The sequence below is a fragment of the Opisthorchis viverrini genome (genome assembly GCF_000715545.1).
Source record: "Opisthorchis viverrini unplaced genomic scaffold opera_v5_127, whole genome shotgun sequence".
NCBI lineage: Eukaryota > Metazoa > Platyhelminthes > Trematoda > Opisthorchiida > Opisthorchiidae > Opisthorchis > Opisthorchis viverrini.
The window spans coordinates 1,088,795-1,095,768 of NW_008751785.1; positions in this window are offsets into that span (position 1 = coordinate 1,088,795).

Consider the following 6,974-nt stretch of genomic DNA (forward strand, 5'->3'; position numbering starts at 1 on the left):
TCAGCTCCCGCCTGCAACGCGCAGCTACCTCCCCCTCCCCCCCAAACCATCGGTGAACGAAACTGTGGCAGCTACAACCACAGTACGACGAGTACGCGGTTATTACAGCTGACAATGATTATATATATATATATATATATAAACCGTTCATACGAGGACTGTCCTTGACATACTACTACTTATGGTTTTAGCGAGTTATACCTCCGAATGCAAGCGTTACGTCGACCACCGGATTGACCTGTTACATCAGGCCTTTCGATATACCATCCGTACCGCTCTAATATGCGACACGTACTGAATAGAATGGTTGTAACGATGTCTGCTTGAGACGAGGGTAGTCGGAATTGAAGTGTTGCTAGCACGCATGCACGCACCCGGTGATCCATAGATTTTGGATACTGCAACCGCATTCTAACCAGTCGAGGCCATTCGGTTGCGATTCACCTATGGAAAAGTTGTACGGCCTTTTGGGATTGTGTTAAATAGACCCCGTTCCGGTCAATATGGTGGTCCCAAGTCTGGTGAAGATTTAAGTGACAATCAATTGATGCGAAAATCATGGCAATTAGATTTGATTTTTAGTAAGCCAATAGGGTCAGATCCTTGGTCTTTTTTTTCCAGTTTGATCACGTGAAACTTTAGCTTGTTTGGTTTTATCTGTCACTATCTGGGCGGTCACCGAAGGCAACACTGATTCGAGAATATCCATAGGAAAAACTAAGTAGGAAGCCCGAAACAGCAAAACAGCTCTAGCAATTTCGATTTTGTTCCCGTTGTGAGTACAGGATTCCCTCTTTGTGTCAGCGAATCCGTAACGAGGCATTTAGAAAGCCAACGTTCAGTTGTTCAACAGGGACTTCAATCGAATTCTATGTTGAGCAACGAAATTCGTGGTGGTAAGGCTACAGTCGTTTTAATTCAGAGTGGCTTAAACGGTGGTCAACCTTTGACCTGATAGAAGGAAGTGAAGTCGATTTTGAAAAGTCTGAGTACTGTCGATGATACCAGCCTTTTCCGATGGGGTCCTGCTTGTGTAGAGACGCTGCAAGGTATGGCTGTTTTGATCAGTGTCATTGGTGTTCCTGTTGCTAGTTTCTATCCAGATGGCCTGATTGAGTGTCTGGAGGTATAGGCACCTCGGGATATTGTGATACCCTAACACTAGGTCCGTTCTCCACTTATTTTACTCTTCCCTTCACAATAATGCTATCATAAATTACACTTGTATGGTAGTGAAGCACCATTATTGAACACTGAGCGTATGCTGTCAGTGATGACCACGTTGATACCTTCTCTATTATGAATTTCTACTTAAGGGATTCATGAATCCGCCAGCAGCTGCTTAAGCGAGCAGGAAACGACAGGTCTCCGAAAAGAACCTCACAGGCGCACAAAAAGAAAGTAATGCGATACGCACAGTGGCCACGGTTGGGCTTTGACTGATTCGATGTCGAATTGACCCCACAGTTTTTGCATGCGTTATTTGGCTATTCCTCTTCAAGGCCTAATCGAGGATTTTCCAATCCCAGTTCGCACTCTGTTAGAGTATTGTTCATACGCTTCGAACCCCAAAATCCGATGTTCAGCTGAGTGCTTTTTGGCTAACTTGAGTGAGGAATGTTTCGTGGCCAGAATGGCGCAGCTCCGCACACAAGCTCGGGTTGTAGGCACAATAAACTTGATTTGCCGCTCGGCGATTGATCATCACTCACATCAACTCGAAGGTCCACATTGTTCAAACGAGACTTCTGCGCTCACACGTAACGTGCACTGTCCGCTGTGAGCACCTCTTACTGCATGTCACGTGCAGGCTAGTGAGCCACGTGCATACACACAAACTAACCACTATCTAATGTCCGACCCCGGGGTGCAGTGCACGCTGTACGTATTTTCCAGTGCACGAATTCAAGTAAGTTCATTCAAATTTTCACGATCGAATTTCAGCTTCACCAAAACACTGCTGTCAGAATTGTGATGAACAAAGAGCTTCATTCTACTTCTACTACTGTATACCCCAGTCAAAATAAGCGGAAGGAAGAAGAGAACTGAAAGTTACTCAGTAGCCCAAACGTGTTTGACATACTATAGTTTGATTTTCGTTTCCAAAGCACCGTATAGTGGACTCAATGACAAGGTTGATTATTTTGATTGACAAGAGGCGTTGCCTTCATGAGAAAGCACTATTTTTTCTGTGACAAGTTTCCTGGCATAAGGGAAGCAATTTGACAGCAAGCCCTGTCTAAAAACCAATTGGCTTACCCTCACCATCAGAACGGATTCTATTCAACAACCTGGTTATCTGTGGTTGATAAACTGGGTATCATTTCAGAGGTGTTTTGTAAACAAATGTTGGGTTTTTTGGTGGGCAAAGTTTCGCTTTCGAAACAAAGGCTTATTCAGACAAAGTGAGTAAGTTACTAGGTTGATCGGGTTTTAAGGCAGTTGGAGAAACAATCCGTGAGATTTTTCTAATGACTAGCCAACCTGGTCAGTGCTGGGGATGACTAGCCCTTGTGATTGATGGGTTAAAGGCCTTGCACCTCCACTTTAAGGCACAGTAACGTCGTAGGGTAGGGTGTGATGTCCTCGGCAGTGTACCAAGAAACGGTCGCATTTCTTCAGAAATGCCCTGCAATGGCAGGGACACAGGATAGATTTGGGAAATGTGGACATTTGAGACGAGGATTGACGCAATTTACAGACTGAGGTGTAAACGATTGTGCCAATAAGTCTCAAATGAAACGAGAAGTATATTGTGGCGTTTTGTACCTTTATTTTACTTCCATTATAACACTACGTATTTCATCAATTGCATAATCGTTTTTTGTTTAAATACGAAAGGCTACAAAAAAACGCGCACTTGTACAATTCCTCATAATAAAAGCGTGGTCACGTGCTTCGAATATATCTTCTGATTTCGCTCACGCTTGCAGCGGTCATTCGCGAGCCTCATGTACTAACTCTGGTACCAAAACACTTCAGACATCTCCGGAATCTATTATATGTAGGAACTGTGCAGAAGAAGACCTCTGGACCAACATAATTGGATTANGGGCCAACGACGAACTATTTTAAAGAGAACAATTGTTAGCGAATCTGTTCCATCGGATCTCTTTATTTTTGTATACCCAACCTAGCGTAATTATTTTTATTTCTTTGCCACACACTCCTGGTAAACTAATTTATTGGGTAGCGGGACCACTACAATATACATGTATCGCGACATCCTGAATATCGTAGCAACTGAAACATGAGGCGGCCTAGCGCAACACATTCAGTTGCCTGGATACATTACTAACGAGAGATTCAGCTGGGTTCCAGGTGATTCTCCCGCAAAAACCAACAAATGAGTGTATTTCGCTGGTTATCGATTATTCGTCACCCGTCCTTTGTCTCATCAAGTGTGAAAAAATTTCAAATGACCTGATAATCAGGAAGGTCGTCACGACTTTAGACGTTTCAATCCGTATTTTCATACGTAATTGTGTTGCAAAATTAAGTAATTGGCTCTTCTGCACATCGCCCACCGTGACGACAGTCTATCCAGCCCAAATAATATCACTGTTTTGTTTGCCACTTTACTCATGACTGTGAAACTGTCCTGTTTGATGATGGTGGCTAGGTGCCAATCAAGTTCATTAGGGTCATCTACCGGAGTTGGTATCCGGACGAATAAAATTTGGGGGGTAATAATGACAACATTCGGGCACTCAGGTATACAGTACCCTAACAGAAATGAACGAATATGACCCACCTTTCAGACCAGTTGTGGACTTGTTCGATTCAAGTTAGCACGCATAAGGGAAACGGCTAGCTGGCCAGCTGGAACCAGTTAGGGGAGCAGTTTCACCTCACAGTTTGAAAGGTGGGCTCAACGAAATAGACTGATTTGTATACCAGTTTGGGTTTCACGGGAGAGTTGCACCAAGTTACGTCGTGTTTCAGTTGTTATATTCCTCACCTCTCTGACTACTCGCTTTTTTTCTCTTGACTCAGTTGGCAACAACCTGAGAATGCAATTTGTATTCCTGGTTCCCCTTTAAGTGTGATAGAAACCTTTTTTCAATTGATTCCGATTCGGACCATGGAGTTTGAAGTTTCATTTTGTGACTCGGTGATTCTGTGAGATAATTGGATAACTTGTTTCAGTTTATTTTTTCAAACAATAAGAGGTTATATCATATTGATTTTTGAAGACAGACTTTGGTCGCTTCTGTAAGACAGCTGGACAGGAAGTTGGCGCATGATTTGGACTCAGCAGATAGAAGTAGCATTTCCCCATCTCTTAGTTATCAACTTTTACAACGGCGCCGCCAGGCAAACTTACCGGAATTGCAAACATGAAGCGATGGGTTTTCATAGCTTGATTTATGATCTGAGACTTGCATGGGAGAATGGAGAATGTAATTAGCCACTGAAGGGCAATTCAATACACGCTTTGTCCTGATTAGGATTCATTAGATGGATGTGGCAGAACAAGATAGACAATCAAGTTTTAAGCACACTTGCCATCCTCTCACATCCAATATATAGCGTCCGGATGGACTGAAGTTCATGGAGTTTGGGCTGTTAACCTGTTAAACGAATGTATTTCTGAATGTATCTACTGGTAGTTTATCAGTAGCTTAAAGACTAAGTGTTTTCTCTGAATGCTACTTTAAACAAATGGTGCGTTTTTCCGGGGATCAGCTGAGGCTACACGCTGATCTTGCGACTGCATTGGCCGGAAGAGGGACTGTTGAATGAGTCATTTGGTACCTGTTCTCTGAATAGATGTACGGTCGACTTAACCAACTCATGTTGTTGTCTCACCTTGTTTCGCCTAAGAGATCGATCGTAAAGTTGGTTTGCTGTGATCGATGTTGGGACAATGAACTGCGCATCAAATTACCAGTCGAAAGTGGTCTATTCGGATGAGTGGTACATCCTGAAGGTCACTAGACTAAAGTTCAAAAACTTGCGGTAACTCATCTTCCAACATCTTATTTTGTGCGCATTTACAAGACCCAAGCAATGCACCGCACTGCCAGAAAAGCCCACGGATGTGCTTCGCGGATGCACACACACACACACACACACACACACACACACACACACACACACACACACACACACACACACACACACACACACACACACACACACACACACACACACACACACACACACACACACACACACACACACACACACACACACACACACACACACACACACACACACACACACACACACACACACACACACACACACACACACACACACACACACACACACACACACACACACACACACACACACACACACACACACACACACACACACACACACACACACACACACACACACACACACACACACACACACACACACACACACACACACACACACACACACACACACACACACACACACACACACACACACACACACACACACACACACACACACACACACACACACACACACACACACACACACACACACACACACACACACACACACACACACACACACACACACACACACACACACACACACACACACACACACACACACACACACACACACACACACACACACACACACATTCAAATTTGATGCTTAAATGGTGATGAGCGTAAGCTGGAGACTAGTATATTCTTATATTGGGGCCAGAAATATCACTCTCTCAAAACTGACTGGACATTCAACTGAGCACGACCATTCTCTAGTTAGGATGAGGACCTTTCTACTGAGACCGGAATGCGGCGATCAGGCGAGTTCGGTCAGTTCCGTCAACTTCCTGTGTATCAGCTAGATCAGGTCACTGGCCTGTCGACTGACGCTCAAATCTCTTTTAGGGAGTATGTTCATTGGGAAACGGAAGCTTTCTGGCCAAAGCCACGCACAACAAAAAAGAGGATAAGGTGATTGTCAAGAACATTGCATAGCTTGAGGCGTCTAATCGCGAACTTCCAGTTGATTCGCACATGCGTGGAAATCGCTCCCAAAAGACGGGGGTTTTCGTCTACTTTAGAGCGCAGAAAATTAATCAAAAATGTTTCCAATTGACAAGTATAGAAAATCAGATATCCGATATAAGCCTGCCCTAAATGTTTCCAAGTACCCAGTGTTTACGCAGAATAGATATCTGACATAATCAATGAGGTTACTCAGAACGGTAGTCCAGAAAGGAGATGGTACTTTTGCAAAAAACGCAACTTGAAGGATTATGCTGAAGTGTAAACGAGGCGTTTGTCATAAGTATAGCTCAAGTGATCGAAGATCACGGACTACTTACCTTCAGGCTCACATTAAATTTTAACTAGTCCTATCGATCTGCATCAGAAGGATGAAGTAGCATTTCACGTAACACTCAAACAATTACCGAATTCATTCAAATAAGTATACTGTAACTAAGAGTAGGTTTGTACTAATTACCAAATGGTTTAATCGATGGAGTAGAATCCCTGAGTAGAATCTCGGTAAGGTTTCGAAATGCATAACTTCAGATGTTATATCTTGCTGGGTGATGCAGTATGTAAGCCGAATAATACAGTTACGTGAAGTAAAATCGATTTCACGAATCACTAGGCCTTTCAAAAGTGTTGTGTGAACCTAAGGGCTGAAAATATGTTCTTTACTGCGTCTATCAGCAAGAATATGAAGTTATGCATTGGGATCACATTTGTAGCTCGAGTGGAATAGGACAACTTTCTTCCATATTTGTATGGATACCCAAATCGATCCATACGTCGATTGTGTTCAATTACTCAAGGTGTTCAATACAATTTAACAAATATATCCCCATTGTAGAGGGTCGATTTTATGGGTAGGAGTGGATTTCTTCCTTCACAACTTGGTTCATAGCGCATAACCTTTTAGCGGGTGAGAATGACGAGCGAAATGTACAAGACCTTAATAATAAGGACTAGCCTGGTTTCCAGTTCTCGCCCGTTTCACCTCACTTGTTACACGACAGTCTTCAGACA